Below are 19083 nucleotides of genomic sequence, written 5' to 3'. Positions count from 1 at the left end.
TAATGAGAGTAAAGATAATCCAAAATCTTGGAAATAGAATGCAGAAAATACAAGAAACAAAGAGCTAGAAGAACTAAAGAGCAGACAAACGATGAACAGCACAATAAGTGAAATTAAAACTTCTCTAGAAAAAATCAATAGCAGAATAACTGAGGCAGAAGAACGGATAAGTGACCTAGAAGATAAAATAGTAGAAATAACTGCCACAGAGTAGAATAAAGAAAAAAGAATGAAAAGAATTGAGGACAGTCTCAGAGACCTCTGGGACACTCTTAAACGCACCAACATTCGAATTGTAGGGATCCCAGGAAGAAGAAGAGAAAACGAAAGGGTCTGAGAAGATACTTAAAGAGATTATAGTTGAAAAGTTCCCTAAAATGTGAAAGGAAATAGTCAATCAAGTCCAGGCAGCACAGAGAGTCCCATACAGGGTAAATCCAATGAGAACGATGCTAAGACACATATTAATCAAACTATCAAAAAATAAACACAAAAAATATTAAAGCAATGAGGGAAAAACAACAAATAATATACAGGAGAATCCCCATAAGCTTAAGAGCTTATCTTTCAGCAGAAACTCTGCAACCCAGAAGGGAGTAGCAGGACATATTTAAAGTGATGAAAGGGAAAAACCTACAACCAAGATTACTCTACCCAGCAAAGATCTCATTCAGATTCAATGGAGAAATTAAAACCTTAACAGACAAGTTAAAGCTAAGAGAATTCTGCACCACCAAACCAGCTTTGCAACAAATGATAAAGGAACTTCTCTAGGCATGAAACACAAGAGAAGGAAAAGATCTACAATAACAAACCCAAAACAATTAAGAAAATGGTAATAGGAGCATACATTCATTAATTACCTTAAATGTAAATGGATTGAATGCTCCAACCAAAAGACATAGACTGGCTGAATGGATACAAAAACAAGACCTGTATATATGCTGTCATACAGAAGACCCACTTCAGACCTAGGGACACATACAGACTGAAAGTGAGGGGATGGAAAAAGATATTCCATGCAAACGGAAATCAAAAGAAACCTGGGGTAGCAATTCTCATATCAGATAAAATACACATTAAAATAAAGACTATTACAAGAGACAAAGAAAGATGCTACATAACGATCAAGGGATCAATCCAAGAAGAAGATATAACAATTGTACATATTTATGCACCCAACATAGGAGCACCTCAATACATAAGGCAAGTGCTAACAGCCATAAAAGGGGAAATCCACTGTAACACAAAAATAGTAGGGGACTTTACACCACACTTTCACCAATGGACTGATCATAGAAAGTGAAAATAAATAAGGAAACAGATTTAAATGACACATTAGACCTGATGGACTTAATTGATATTTGTAGGACATTCCATCCAAAAACAACAGAATACACTTTTTTCTCAAGTGCTCATGGAACATTCTCCAGGATAGATCATATCGTGGATCACAAATCAAGCCTCAGTAAATTGAAGAAAATTGACATCGTATAAGTATTTTTTCCGACCACAATGCTTTGGCATTAGATATCAATTACAGGGAAAAAAAACTGTAAAAAACACATGGAGGCTATACAATACCCTGCTGACTAACCAAGAGATCACTGAAGAAATCAAAGAGCAAATCAAAAAATACCTAGAAACAAATGACAATGAAAACATGATGACCCAAAACCTATGGGATGCAGCAAAAGCAGTTCTAAAAGGGAAGTTTGTAGCAATACAGTCCTACCTGAAGAAACAAGAAAAATCTCAAATAAAAAAAATGAACCTTACACCTAAAGCAGTTAGAAAAAAAAGAACAAAAAACCCCCAAAGTTAACAGAAGGAAAGAAATCATAAGATCAGATCAGAAATAAATGAAAAAGAAATGAAGGAAACAGTAGCAAAGACTAATAAAACCAAAATCTGGTTCTTTGAGAAGATAAACAAAATTGATAAACCATTAGCCAGACCCATCAAGAAAAAAAGGGAAAAGACTCAAGTCAAATGAATTAGAAGTAAAAAAAGTAACAGCTGACCCTGCAGAAATACAAAGGATCATTAGAGATTACTACAAGCGGCTATATGCCAATAAAATAGACAAACTGGAAGAATTGGACAAACTATTAGGAAAGCACAACCTTCTGAGACTGAACCAGGAAGAAATAGAAAATATGAACAGACAAATTACAAGTACTGAAATTGAAACTGTGGTTAAAAATCATCCAAGAAACAAAAGCCCAGGACCAGATGGCTTCACAGGTGAATTCTGTCAAACATTTAGAGAAGAGCTAACACATATCCTTCTCAAACTCTTCCAAAATAATAGCAGAGTGAGGAACACACCCAAACTCATTCTCTGAGGCCACCATCACCCTGATACCAAAACCAGACAAAGATACTACAAAAAAAGAAAGTTACAAGCCAATATCACTGATAAACATAGATGCAAAAATCCTCAAAAAAATACCAGCAGGGGCTTCCCTGGTGGCACAGTGGTTGGGGGTCCACCTGCCAATGCAGGGGATGCGAGTTCGTGCCCCGGTCCGGGAGGATCCCACATGCCGCGGAGTGGCTGGGCCCATGAGCCATGGCCGCTGAACCTGTGCATCTGGAGCCTGTGCTCTGTAACGGGAGAGGCCACAACAGTAGGAGGCCCGCGTACTACAAAAATAAAAATAAAAAAACTAGCAAACAGAATACAGCAGCACATTAAAAGGATCATACACCGTGATCAAGTGGGGTTTCTCCCAGGAATGCAAGGATTCTTCAATATACAAATCAATCAATGTGATACACCATATTAACAAATTGAAGGATAAAAACCATATGATCATCTCAATAGATGCAGAAAAAGCTATCAACAAAAGTCAACACCAATTTAAGGTAAAAAGTCTCCAGAAAGTCAGCATAGAGGAAACCTACCTCAACATAATAAAGGCCATATATGACAATCCCACAGCCAACAACGTTGTCAGTGGTGAGAAACTGAAACCATTTCCTCTAAGATCAGGAACAAGACAAGGTTGCCCACTCTCACCACTCTTATTCAACATAGTTTTGGAAGTTTTAGCCACGGCAGTCAGAGAAGAAAAAGAAATAAAAGGAATCCAAATTGGAAAAGAAGTAACACTGTCACTGTTTGCAGATGACATGATACTATACATAGAGAATTCTAAAGACGATACCAGAGGGATATTAGAGCTAATCAATGAATTTGGTAAAGTAGCAGGATACAAAATTAATGCACAGAAATCTCTTGCATTCATGTCCACTAAAGATGAAAAATCTGAAAGAGAAATTAAGGAAACAGTCCCATTTACCATTGCAACAAAAAGAATAAATACCTAGGAAAAAACCTACCTAAGGAGACAGAAGACCTGTTTGCAGAAAACTATAAGACACTGATGTAAGAAATTAAAGAATACAAAGAGATGGAGAGATATACCATGTTTTTGGATTTGAAGAACTGACATTGTGAAAATGACTATACTACCCAAGGCAATGTACAGATTCAATATAATCCCTATCAAACTATCAATGGCATTTTTCACAGAACTAGAACAAAAAATTTCACACTTTGTATGGAAACACAAAAGACCCCGAATGCCAAAGCAATCTTGAGAAAGAAAAACAGGGCTGGTGGAATCAAGCTCCCTTACTTCAGACTGTAATACAAAGCTACAGTAATCAAGACAATATGGTACTGGCACAAAAACAAATGAAGATCGGTGGAACAGGATAGAAAGCACAGAGATAAACCCATGCACATATGGTCACCTTATCTTTGACAAAGGAGGCAAGAATTAGTAATGGAGGAAAGACAGCCTCTTCAATAAATGGTGCTGGGAAAACTAGACAGCTACATGTAAAATAATGAAATTAGAATACTCCTTAACACCATACACAAAAGTAAACTCAAAATGGATTAGAGACCTAAATGTAAGGCTAGGCACTATAACACTCTTAGAGGAAACCATAGGCAGAACAAATCTCAGCAAGATCCTTTTTACCCACCTCCTAGAGAAATGGAAGCAAAAACAAAATTAAACATATTGGACCTAATGAAGCTTAAAAACTTTTGCACAGCCAAAACCATAAACAAGATGAAAAGACAACTCTCAGAATGGGAGAAAATATTTGCAAATGAAGCATCTGACAAAGGATTAATCTCCAACATATACAAACAGCTCATGCAGCTCAATATGAAAAAAACAAAGAACCCAATCCAAAAATGGGCAGATGTCCTAAATAGACATTTCTCCAAAGAATATATACAGATTGGCAACAAACACATGAAAGGATGCTCAACATCACTAAATATTAGAGAACTGCAAATCAAAACCACAATTAGTTATCACCTCATATCAGTCAGAATGGCCATCATCAACAAATCTACAAACCATAAATGCTGGAAAGGGTGTGGAGAGAAGGGGACCCTCTTGCACTCTTGGTGTGAATGTAAATTGATACAGCCACTATGGATAACAGTATGGAGGTTCCTTAAAAAACTAAAAATAGAACTACCATATGACCCAGCAATCCCACTACTGAGCATATACCCTGAGAAAACCATAATTCAAAAAGAGACATGTACCACAATGTTCACTGCAGCACTATTTACAGTAGCCAGGACATGAAAGCAACCTAAGTGTCCATCGACAGATGAATGGATAAAGAAGATGTGGCACATATATACAATGGAATATTACTCAGCCATAAAAAGAAATGAAATTGAGTTATTTGTAGTGAGGTGGAGGGACCTAGATTCTTTCATACAGAGTGAAGTAAGGCAGAATTAGAAAAACAAATGCCGTATGCTAACATATATATATATATGTGTGTATATATATATATATATACATATATATATATGTAATCTAAAAAGCAAATTGGTGCTCATGAACCCAAGGACAGGACAGGAATAAAGACGCAGACATAGAGAATGGACTTGAAGACACGGGGATGGGGAGTGTAAGCTGAGACAAAGTGAGAGAGTAGCATTGACATATATACACTACCAAATGTCAAATAGATAAGCTAGTGGAAATCAGCTGCATAGCACTGGAGATCAGCTCTGTGCTTTCTGACCACCTAGATGGGTGGGATGGGGAGGGTGGTAGGGAGGCATAACAGGGAGGGTATATGGGATATATGTATACATATAGCTGATTAATCTTGTTATGCAGCAGAAAATAACACAGCACTGAAAGCAGTTATACTACAATAAAGATTTTAAAAATAAGTGAATAAATGAATTAATTTTAAAAATCATCATACCAACTTTATGGGATAGTTATTATTTATGTTCCTATTTATATATGGTGACACTAAAGCATAGAAGAATAAATAAAATTGCCCCCAGTCACTGAATAAGTGATGTGCCAGGATTTAAATACAAGATATGGAATCAACCCAGGTGTCCATCAATTATGAATGGATAAAGAAGATGTGATATATATGTACACAACGGAATATTACTCAGCCATAAAAAGAATGAAATTCTGCCATGTTCAGCAATGTGGATGGACCTAGAGATATTATGCTTAGTGTAATGTCAGACAGAGAATGACAAATACTGTATGATATCACTTACATGTGGAATCTAAAAAGTAACATAATGGACTCAACAGATTTAGAAAACAAGTGTGCAGAGAGAAGGGGGAGGGACATGATAAAGGTACGGGATTAAGAGATACAAACTAATGTGTAAAAAATAGATAAGCAACAAAGATATATTGTTTAGCACAGGGAATTATAGCCATTATCTTATAATAGGTTTTAAGGGAGTATAATCTGTAAAAATACTGAATCACTATGCTGTATACCTGAAGCTAATATAATGCTCTATATCAACTGTACTTCAAAACATACATACAAAGAGTCTGACTCCAAAGTAAAAAAAAAAAAAAAAAAAAAAAAAAAAATAGTGCCATGTAGTCACAGTGGGCAATGGAGGGTAAAAGTACAAGCCCTGCCTTGCAGACCTGGTGGTGGGTGTGCTGTGCTCTGAGGGATGGCAGGAAGTTCTCCATGCTTCCAGGACTTCCACGGCATCATACTGCTGGAAACCTACTATTAGATTTGGAGAATAATTTATTGGTCTTTGAAATTATGAAGCATAATTGCATAAATTTGCATCTGTAAACCTCTGTAAGAAGAGCTATATACACATAATTATATATACACAAAACTTTTCTAAATTTGCTTTTCAGAAATTTAAAGATACAAAATATATTCCGGAATATGCAAACTTTAATATTTTGGTTGATATGCTGTCAGCTGTGGAAAAAATGTTCTTGCCAAGGAGATAGTTTTACTAAAAATTCTATTTTTGAACTAAAAATAGAACTACCATATGACCCAGCAATCCCACTCCTGGGCATATACACTGAGAAAACCATAATTCAAAAAGAGTCCTGTACCACAATGTTCATTGCAGCACTATTTACAGTAGCCAGGACATGAAAGCAACCTAAGTGTCCATTAAGAGATGAATGGATAAAGAAGATGTGGCACATATATACAATGGAATATTACTCAGCCATAAACAAATTTGAATTATTTGTAGTGAAGTGGATGGACCTAGATTCTTTCATACAGAGTGAAGTAAGTCAGAAAGAGAAAACCAAATACCATATGCTAACACATATATATGGAAGCTAAAAAAAAATGGTTCTGACGAACCTAGGGGTAGGACAGGAATAAAACGCCAATGTAGAGAATGGACTTGAGGACACGGGGAGGGAGAAGGGGAAGCTGGGATGAAGTGAGAGAGTGGCATGGACATATATACACTACCAAATGTAAAATAGCTAGTGGGAAACAGCCACATAGCACAGAGAGATCAGTGCTTTGTGACCACCTAGAGGGGTGGGATAGGGAGGGTGGGAGGGAGATACAAGAGGGAGGAGATATGGGGATATATGTACATGTATAGCTGATTCACTTTATTATAAAGCAGAAACTAGCACACCATTGTAAAGCAATTATACTCCAATAAAGATGTTTAAAAAAATTTTTTAACTATCTTTTTTTAAAAAGAAAGCAGTTTATATTCATGGGCACTAATTTTCATATAATCTGATATAGTGCTAACTTAAAGGAATGCACACAGGGTGAAGTGGCATCCTTATCTTTAACTAGGAAAATAATTAAAAATTCAAGTTGATTACAGTATTATTATTAATTATGTGGTGTTTAACATTTTATATAACATGTTATATTAGTCAGTATTCTTGAAGCATTTATCTAGTTCTAGCCGACATAACTTTTTAATATTTATTTTCTAATTTAGGGCATTGGGTGACACAAAATTAAAATAACTTTAATGTCATATACTGAGTTACTAGGAGTCCTAGACTTCGTACTTCTACATCTTAGTTTTCTACCAAATTTTAACAGGTTACATGATTTTATTTAGTTATAACTTGTCCCTCCCTTTCTGAAAATGAATACATTCAGGTAATAAGGTTAAATAAATAATATCTTCATTCATGGTAGCTTTCCCTACAATATTACATGCTTATTAAATTTATAAGTGACATTTTGAATGGCTTCTGTGTCTTAACTAGTATTTTGAAAGGATGATTGCCCATAGTGCACGATTTCATTGATCTGGTGAGGTTCTTGAGTTGAACTTAAACCTTATCATGCATCAACAGAATTATTTCTTTGGAGCTTAGTGGATAGTCTTTGTGATACCATCTATATAAATACTATATATATGAATTTTATGAAGTTGTATAAATTTAATTTATAAATTCCATTTATTTCGGTCTGTGTATTTATTTGAAGTTAGTTTAGAGATAGACGTGAGAAGAGTGGTCTCTTGGGGACTACTGACTAGGAAGAGGCATGAGGGAGCTTTCTGAAAACCTGGGGAAGGTGGTGTGAAGACTAAGGCAGTGACTGGAGTGATGTGGCCACAAGCAGAGAAAATCAAGTTTGCCAACAACCACCAGAAGTGGTAATAGTTGAAGAGGGACTCTCCCTTAGATCCTCCAGAGGGAATGTGACATTGTCACTTCTTAGATTTCAGATTCTGGCTTCCAGAACTATGAGGAAAAAAAGTTCTTTGTTTTGAGCCACCCAATTTGTGGTAGTTCCTCAAAGCAGCCACAAGAAAGTGATATACCCAGTCAGATCTTTGGACCCTATTCGAGCCTGCCTGACCTTCTCGATCTTGTATTCACTGATGATCTATTACAGTTAACAGTTAACAGAGAAAACCCTACTGTCTATCTCACAATCACACGGGTTCCTGTAAATCCCATCACACACTTTTTTATCTTGGGTGTACAGTAATTACAGTGATCTAAACTGTAAAATCATGGCCATAGAAACATGAGTAAACCACAAGTCCAGCAAGTAGAAAGTGACATTGATAGAAGGAGTGAAGGGAAGGGAGGGAGAGATCAAAAAAGACATTGAAATAGGCTACAATTTCAACGTGTCAGCTGGTTAAAAAGGAGAGAGAAAATGGTTGGAATTCAGTGCAAAGCATGGGTAAAGAACATGAAATTGGAGACAACTCAGTTCGTCTCAGCATCAAATTGTAAGAGTTGTAATAATTTGACCAATTTGCTAAATCTTTCAGTGGTAAAGTTTCCTCATGTTAAACTGTAATAATGGTTGGCACCTATACTGTTTTTAAAATTAGAGAACATAAATAATAAAAAATAGTAAAGTTCCTTATATGTAGAGAGTGTTTAATAAATTTTAGCTTTTTCTATTTTCCCTTTTTGTATTATTATCCTATTTATTACTTGAGTGAAGTAGGTTTCCTCAGATTCTGTCCAAAAACCTTCTCACAGATTAATGCTGTGGGAGTAGAGTTCTGTGTAATAATGTTCTTGTCTAGCATGCTCAAAAGAGATTTACTCATATGCACTAGGCTGAAAATAGACCCATCCTTATTAATAACATTTCCCAAGACAGTTGTTTATTTTAATATATTATGACATGAATGTGAATTAGAGATCTGAATTTGAACACAGGCATACCATATAAAATTTAAAGACAAATACTCTTTTCTAACTACTAAATGAAAATTTTGTAATTTAAGAGAGGTTAGTAAATGCTAACAGAGCTCATGAAGGACTATGTAATTCAGGGCTCTTGTTTTCTAAAATCTGTGAATCTCATTCATTTCCTCCAGTCATTTTTTACACTTCTGACTAAATTTTTGTACTATAATTTTATTTTCATATTTTTATTAGTTATGTTTTGATATGCTAAAGAAGCTACTTTGTCAAGTTTCAATTCCCTTTTAATCTTTTGTGTTTTATCTGATGATATATTGTTAAAATGTGGGAATATGTGGAGAATTGTCTTCCATAACTTTTTATTTCCTAGAAAAGAAGGAAAAATGGTGTATGTGTACGTGTGTGTGTGTGTGTGTGTGTGTGTGTGTGTGTGTGTGCATGTGTTGGTTTTGGAGATAATTCCCAATTACTTGAAAATGAACTTATGCAATTTTATTTGTCAACTCATGGTTTATGCTTTTTAAAAATAACACTAAAAATGTTAAAGTGCATAATTTTACTTCAATGAAAAATAATTTATATGTATACCTTTTCTCATTTTGTGATTATGGGGGTGACATGAACAAAACACTGTGCATTCAGATAAGAATATATTATTTGTGATTTACTTTTAGTGAGGGAGTTTTTCAACTGTGGTATTCCAGAAACTTGAAAGTTAATTAGGTAAGTAGTTATAACATCACATAAATGACTAGATTCTAATTCTTCATGGCTGGCAAGAAATATTACTTTCTCTTTAAATGACAGTCCTAAATAAGCCTACCTTTTAAAAATTTGCTGTTATTGTTGTAGTTTTGTTTTATTTTGCTTTTGTAAGTTGCCTGTCATTTTCTGCAGCTGTCTGTTGTCCTTTTTTCTATCCCTCCAAGTCTTATGGTAAGGGATGGACAGTAGATTATTGTATTTGTTGTGGTAACAATATGCACTATAACAGATATATGATAAAATCAGTGGCTGAACACAGTAAAAAAAAATCTTAGTTATGTGACATTCCAGGGGTGGGTGAGCCATGTTCTGTTCGACACAGTCTTTGGGGTTCCAGCTACAAAAGCTGTGCCATCTAGAAAAGTAACTCCCCAAATTGCCCTGATTTTTGCCATCAAGTCTGAAATGAAAAGAGAAAAGGTGAAGAAGTCATAGGTCTTTCACAAACTGTAGCTTGAAATATATATACCTCACTTCTGCAACCATTCAGTGGCCTAAAAGGGTCACATGAACCTACCTAAATTCAAGCTGGAGGAAGGCTGGGAAATGTGATTCCAAATGAGCAATTCCTTCCCCCAAATTTGTTACTGCAAAGGGGAAATGTGAACCTGCCACAGCTGGCCTTCTAAGGACTAAATATTCATGGACACACTTTCCCCAGTACTCAGAACACAGCCCTGATGGATTTTTACTCTCTTTTCCTGCTCCATATTCTGATATTTTAGTTGCTGATTTTTTAAAGCTGATTTCTCTTCCATTTTTTAACTTCTATTTTGAGACAGAATACACTATTATAGTGGGAGACATCAACACCCTTCTGCTGGTAATGAATTTATAAAGCAGGCAGAAAATCAGTAAGGATATGGATGACCTGTACAGCACTTTTAATCCATTTGATTTAATTGACATTTATGGAATATTCCATCCATCACAGTGAAGCAGAAGAAACATTTCCTACTATATTCTGTGAGGCTAGTCCTACCATAAACTAAACCAGATGAAGACATTACATGGGGAGAAAACTATCATCCAGAAATTCTCATGAACAGAGAACAAAAAATTCTAAATAAAATATTTGCAAATGAATCCAAAAATGTAAGAAAAAATTATATACCAAATGGGATATATACCAGGGGAGCAGAGTAGATTAAGCATTTAAAAAATCAATCAGTGTAATTCACCACAGTATCTGGCTAAAGAAGAAAATCCAAATATCAATTGATATAGAAATAGCATTTGACAAAAGCCAGTACTCATTCATGATACTAACTCTCAGCAAACTAGGAATAAGTGGAAACTTCCTCACTTGATCAAAACAAAAACAAACAAATAAAAAACCCCACCTACAGAACACCTAGCACTAAGATGATTCTAAGTGGTTAGAGACTGGACACTTCCCTCCTAAGATCAGCATGCCTATTTAAAATTTTACTGGAAGATCTACTTAGTGCAATAGGACAAACATTTTATAAAGAGGAAGAAATTTTTAAAAATACAGATTCAGGGCTTCCCTGGTGGTGCAGTGGTTGAGGGTCCACCTGCTGATGCAGGGGACACGGGTTCGTGCCTTGGTCCGGGGAGATCCCACATGCCGCGGAGCAGCTAGGCCCGTGAGCCATGGCTGCTGAGCTTGTGCTTCCAGAGCCTGTGCTCTGCAACGGTAGATGCCACAACAGTGAGAGGCCTGCGTACCGCAAAAAAAAAAAAAAAAAAAAAAAAAAAAAATTGCGGATTCAAAAGGTGGAAATAAAACTATTTTTTGCAGAGAGTGTGATCATCTATGTAGAAAACAAAGAATCTACTTAAAATCTCTAGGAACTAACAAGTAATTATACCACATTGACTGGAAACATATAAGGTCGCTATACAAAAGCCTTACTTTCCTATAGGCCAGCAATACTCAATTAGATATAGGCCAGCAATACTCAATTAGAATGTGTAATTTTAAAAGAAATCATTTATGGTGGCACCAATATAAATGTAACCTAAGTGTAAATCTAATGAAATATGTACAGGATCTGTAAGACCAATACTCTGAAAACTGTGAAACACTGATGAAGAAAATTGAAGATGATACAAGGAAATGGAAAGATATCCTGTGGTCTTGGATTGGAAGAATTAATATTGTTAACATGGCCATACTACTAAAAGCAATCTACAGATTTAATGCAATCCCTATGAAAATACTCATGGCATTTTTCACAGAACTAGAAAAAATAATCCTAAAATTCACATGGAACCACAGAAGATACCAAATTGCCAAAGCAATCTTGAGAAAAAAAGAACAAAGCTGGAGATATCATGGTCCCAGACTTCCAACTATATATTACAAAGCTGCAGTAATCAAAACAGTATGGTACTGGCACAAAAACAGACACATAGATCGATGGACCAGACTAGAGAGCTCAGAAATAAACCCATGCGCTTATGGTCAATTAATCTATGACAAAGGAGGCAAGAATATACAGTGGAGAAAAAACAGTCTCTGCAACAAGTGATGCTGGGAAAACTGGACAGCTACATGTAAAAGAATGAAATTAGAACATTTCCTTATACCATATACAAAAATAAACTCAAAATGGATTAATCCAAGACTTAGATATAAGACTGAAACCATAAAACTCTTATAAGAGAACATAGGCAGAGCACTCTTTGACATAAATCATAGCAATATTTTTTTAGACCTGTCTCCTAAAGCACAATAAATAAAAGCAAAAATAAGCAAATGGGACCTTAAAGGAAACTATCAGCAAAACAAAAGGATAGCCTATGTAGTGCGTTTGTAAATGAGTTGACTGACAAGAGGTTAATATCCAAAATATATAAACAGCTCATACAACTCAATATTAAAAAAAAAAAATCAAAAAATGGACCGAAGACCTGAATAGACATTTTTCCAGAGAAGACACACAGTTGGCTAACAGACACAGGAAAAGATGCTCAACATGGCTAATTATTAGAGGAATGCGAATCAAAACCACACTGAGATATCACCTCACATCTGTCAGAATGGCTATTGTCAAAAAGTCTACAAATAACAAATGTTAGAGAGGATGTGGAGAAAAGGGAGTCTTTATACACTGTTGATGGGAATGTAAATTGGTGCAGGCACTATGGAGTTTCTTCAAAACCTAAAAATATAACTAAAATATGATCAGCAGGCTTCCCTGGTGGCGCAGTGGTTGAGAATCCGCCTGCCGATGCAGGAGACACGGGTTCGTGCCCTGGTCCGGGAAGATCCCACATGCCGCGGAGCAACTAAGCCCGTGAGCCATGGCCGCTGAGCCTGTGCGTCCGGAGCCTGTGCTCCGCAACGGGAGAGGCCACAACAGTGAGAGGCCCGCATACCACACACAAAAAAAATAAAATAAAAAAATAAAATAAAAAAATAAAATAAAATAAAATATGATCAGCAATTCCTCTCCTGGGTGTATATATGTATCTAGAAAAAAATGAAAACACTGATTTGAAAAAATTCATGCACCCCAGTGTTCAGAGTAGCATTATTTGCAGTAGCCAAGATGTGGAAGCAATCCAAGTACCCATCAACAGACAAATGGATAAAGAAAATGTGGTATGCATGTATCTGTGTATGTATAAATATAATGGAATATTACTCAGCCCTAAAAAGAATGAAATTCTGCCATTTGCAGCAATGTGGATAGACCTAGAGAATATTATGCTTCATGAAATAAGTCAGACAAACAAATACTGTATGATATCACTTATATGTGGAAAGTAAAAAATAATACAAATGAATGAATATGTGAAACAGAAACAGACTCATAGATATAGAAAATGAGGAGTGGTTACCAAAGTGGAGGGGGAGGTGAGAGGGACAAATTAGGGGTATAGGATTAAAAGATACAAACTACTATACATAAAATAGATAAGCAACAAGGATATATTGTGTATCATGGGGAATCATAGACATTATTTTGTAATAACTTTTAATGGAGTATAATCTGTAAAAATACTGAATCACTATGCTGTACACTTGAAACTAATATAATATTGTAAATCAACTGAACTTCAATAAAAAACGTAATTTAAAAAAAGGCACAAAGGCAGTTTAAAGGAGGAAAGATAGCTTTTCAGTAAATTATACTGGAAAAATCAGACAAATGTCTACAAAAAAACCAACCTAGACATATACCTTACGTCATACACAAAGGTTATGACAAATTAGTTAGTAAACCTAAATGTAAAATGCAAAAATATTAAGACTTGGAAAAGAAAATATTGGAGAAAAATTGGTTTGTCTTTGTCAATAAGTTTTTATTTTTAATTTTTTTGTCCATGCCTCATAGCTTACAGGATCTTAGTTCCCTGACCAAGGGTCGAACCTGTGCCCCCTGCAGTGGAAGTGTGGAGTCCTAACCACTGGACTGCCAGGAAATTCCCTGGCAATAAGTTTTTAGATGCCATGCTAAAAGCTTGATTCATGAAAGAAAAAATTAATAACTTGAACTTTATTACAATAAAAACCACTAAATGGTACAGATGAGCCAGTTTGCAAGGCAGAAATAGAAACACAGATGCAGAAAACAAACATATGGACACTAAGGGGAGGAAAAGGGGTGGGATGAAATGGGAGTTTGGGATTAACATATATACACTAACATGTATAAAATAGATAACTAATGAGAACTTGCTGTATAGCACAGGGAGCTCCACTTCGCTGTAGAGTAGAAACTAACACAACATTGTACAACTGTACCCCAATATAAATAAATAAATAAATAAATAAATAAATACCACTGCTCTAAGAAAGACAGTGTTAGAATAGGAAAAGACAAGCCACATACTGGAAGAAGATATTTTCATAACACATCTCTGATAAAGAATGTGTGCCCACAGTACACAAAGAACTCTTAGAACTCAACAAAAAAATTTCAACAGCCCAATTAAAAAGTGGATAAAATAGAGCAGAAACTAACACATTGTAAAGCAACCATACTCCAAAAAAAAAAAAAAAAAAAGGATAAAAGATCTGACTAGGCAGCTCACCAAAGAAAATATATAGACGGTGTGTATGTATTTAAAAAGATGTTTAACATGATTTCTTATCAGGGAACTGCAAACTTACACAAGAGTGAAACACCACACATATTAGAATGCTTAAAATGCAAAAATAGACAGCCAAGGATATGGAGCATCAGAACCCATTCAGGACTGGTGGAAATTAAAAATGATACAGGACTTTGAAACACAGTGTGGAAGTTTCTTCCCAAACAAATCATGGTTTTACCACATGATATAAAAATCATCCCCCTATGTACTTACAAAGTCCTGCATGTGAATTTTTATAGTAACTTTATTCATAATCACAAAAATCTAGAAAACCAAGATGTCCTTCAATAAGTGAGTGGATAAACTTTAATATATCAATTCAGTGGACTACCATTCAGAGATAAAAATAATGATTTGTCAATCTGTGTGAAAACTTGGCTGAATCTAAATGCTAAGTGAAAGAAGCTAGGCTACATATTGCATGATTCCAATTATATGATGCTTTGGAAAGGCAAAACTAAATGAATTTTAAAGAGATCAGCTGTTGCCTGGTGTTTGGGGGTAGGGCTGAATATGTGAAGTATCAGTACTTCGAATATTTTAGGGGGTTGAAATTATGTGGTAAGAATGATGCTTGTGAATATGTGACATTATGCATTTATCAACACCTATAAACCTTTACAGCACAAAGAGAGAACTTTCATGTATAATAATTAAAAACAGCAACAAAAAACATTTGGGAGAACATAGTATCCCATTTTGTAAAAAGTGACAGAACAAAACGATCTAATCGTAATACAAGTGCATGAAGTAACCTCACTAAATAGAGTAGAGGAAAACATGCTGACCTATGTAACTTTGGAAATGAGTTGCAGCTGTAAGACTAAAGGCAAAAGGACTATAAGTAAACACTGTACTTTAGTTGATAAAGTTGTATCCTATGGGGGTAAGGTTATCAATTCTGAAACCACTATATATTTATAATGGAATTGAACAATTAATTAAATAAATGGCAGATGCTGGGGCGAGGTGTCTTACTGTGGCCATGAGAGGTTAGAGACCATGAAGGGGAAAAGGTTAGAATGGTCCATCTAGTAATTGGTTACAGTTGAAGACATCAGTATGAACTCATGTTTAATGTTATGTAGATACATGTCGATACATATAGAATGTTTATATGTGTGTGTTAAAATACACACATAATATTTATTTTTTCTGTCAGCTGAAAGGGCCTAGAAGTACTAAATCCCAGTAGCAACATGCACACTAGTGTCCAGTTTTTGTTTCTAATATATATAAAAATCTAAATATACATATGAAATTATATATATGATATATAGAATATCTAAAATATATCTGTTTATATGCATGTGTATCATATATACTGTATATATTTTTAAATTTTTATATTCTTCATTAAAAAACAAAACAAAACCAAGTACCCTTGGGCAAATGACTGATTGCAGGACTGCTGCTGCAAATACATAAGATGTGCCAGCAGCATTTTATATTGACAGAAATATAAGGAAGTGCTCACAAAAGCAAACCAATGTGACCATGGAGACATTTCAGAAAGACACAGGAGCCAAATGAAAGAGCTCCCAATAGCTAAACCTAAAATAATTTGAGCAACGAAATAAATAAAATAATACTGAATTATAAACTATAGTATAAAATAAATATTTAAGTCCATAATTATATAAATAAATGATTGGATAGATAAGTGGAGAAAATACACTATTCTTCCCCATAGAAAAATTCCAAGGAATCTGTGTAGATACTCTGCCCTCAAGGAGGTGGTCCATATCTCCCTACCCCTTGAATGCAGTGTGTACATAGGCTACCCTCCAAAGAGTACTATATGGCATTGAAGAAAAAAAAAGAGTGATTATGAAATAAAAAAATCTGACAAACACCATTTCAGCCAGGTGGTCAAAATTAACCTCAAAAGTGATACCAGTTTATACTGTGTTCATTTGATAGGGTGTGACAAGAATGACACTTGTCTCTGCAGTTTCTATCCCAAACGTAACCTAACTTCAGTCCTACCATGAGCAAAAACATCAGCCCAACTCCAGTTAAGGGTCATTCTAAAAATATATCTGACTAGTACTCCTCAAAACTGTCGAGGTCATTCATAACAAGGAATGTCTGAGAAATTGTTATGGCCAAGGGGAGACTAAGGAGACAGGACCACTAAATGTAATGTGGAGTCCTGCATGGGGTTCTAAGGAAATTAAATCAAGTATAAACTTTAGTTAACAAGAGCATCAGTAATGGTCCATTACTTGTGGCAAATATACTATACTAATGTAAGATTTTAATAATAAGGAAAACTGGGTTTAGGTTCTGTTGGAACTCTACAGTTTTCACAAGTTTTATGTAAATCTTAAACTGTTATAACATTTTTAAAGGCTGACTAATTTCTAAAAATCCTGGAAATTTTTGCTTCATTTTGACTGGTTCTGGGTAACATCATCTGGGAAATCATTGCTGGCCTGAACTGAAGATGCTTTCCAGTGAACAACTGGACTCCTTTACTAGAATATAAACATACGAGTAATTCATTCTGTCCCATCTGGAAAACTAGCTTTAAATGATTAATTAAGACCAGGATTATGAATTCCTCCTTTCTACCATTTAATATCTCCTAACTTTTCCCTCTCAGAGTACTATTATGTGAAGTTCTTCCTTGGTGTTTATTGTTTGCCTAGCAAGTAACAGATCAAATTTTCCACTTTCTCCTTATTGTTTTGCTGTATTATTCTTTACCTTATCCTTTGATATCCCTTTGTTTCTTTCACTTAACCAGCTACTTTTTATTTTTTATCATGCAATGTAACAACTGCAGAATATACTCAGATCTCAGTACATTATTATATTTAACAGTATATTTATACTATGCCTTTTCTTAATCTGCCTGAAATATACAAATAAAATTAGTTTAAGGTACAAAGTGTTCTCTTAAGAAGCTAAAAATATTCATGGATCTGTTTCTTGAATTCTGTGCTTAGTACTGTGAATTAACTATTATGTTGTGATACCCTATCTGAAAGCCAGTTTAGTGAGATATAAATGAACCCAGTTGAGTGAGGGATTTGTATGACTGTTTTAAAGAATTACATTTTACTAATTATCACTTAGACCTACTGACAAGTGACAGCTCCCCTCTTGCAGAATATGCTAGAGTCCCTCTTCTTTTTGAGGCATATCAAGATTAGAACATTTTATAGATATTTTTCAGTAATGATAATTATCTTGGCTTCAACTAACATCCCATTAGGAGAAGGCTGATCTTAGGTAAAATTATGTTGTGAGCCATTTACTTTTCGGCTATCCTGTTTCTCTGTACACAGGTATCAAAGTGGTTCCAACTATAAGTTTTGAAGAAAGATAAAATAAAGCTTGTATCCTGGCTATGACAAAATAAATTTTTGAATACTATGATTTTGTGGAAGTTACTTTTCTCTTCCTCAAATTTCTAACTGTAAGATAGAAATAATAATTTTTACCTAACAGCTTTTTTTTTTCTGAACATTAAATTAGGTAATTTGTGTAAAGTATCAGAAGAGTGCCTCTGTACAATCATAGACACTCAAAAATAGCTGCTTTCTTAGCTACAGGAATCTTCAATATAATGCCACACAAATGCTCTGATGAAATATCCTACTATGCCATTATAGGCTATTCACACTTTCATATCCATTCACTTATTTTGATGGCACAGCTAGTGAGAAATATGGTTATGTCTAAAATGTAATAAATTTCACACGTGAAGTCCTCCTGCATAACAGATACCATCAGTGACTTAGGAAATGCAGACTTAAGGGGGAAAAATGGGGATACCTGAGATAGGACTTACAGAGAACAACATTGTGTTTAGACCTGTCTCTATGCTAATGTAGCTGCACTGGAATTCAGATATTCTCAGGCATACGTAGAAACTTAAGTATTTTGTGTGTAGAGGTGTGGGAGTTGGAAGCATAGAAGTCATGTATGTGCAACATTAGATTTGCTGTGGCCAGGAAAAAAAAGTAAAGAAATGGGCTAAGTTTTTAAAATACAGAAATTTAGGTTCAAAATAATGTAAAATTCATTTTGGGTAGTAGGCAATTGTGTTCTTGCTCAAAACTATTATCTGTTTAATCTGAACTGATTTTCATCAGTTACATATGAATATTTTTTTCAATTTTACTGTCAATCAATATTATAAAGAAGGTCCTAATATCTTAACTCTTAATAACTTTTTAGACCTCTATTTAGCCCTATATTACCTCAGTTTTTTCGTGCTAGGTAGATATTTACTTAAAAGAAAGAATTATAACTAAGCTTT

The sequence above is a fragment of the Kogia breviceps genome, chromosome 4, assembly GCF_026419965.1.
Source record: "Kogia breviceps isolate mKogBre1 chromosome 4, mKogBre1 haplotype 1, whole genome shotgun sequence".
Lineage (NCBI taxonomy): Eukaryota > Metazoa > Chordata > Mammalia > Artiodactyla > Physeteridae > Kogia > Kogia breviceps.
Note: the sequence above shows the minus strand (reverse complement) of the source record.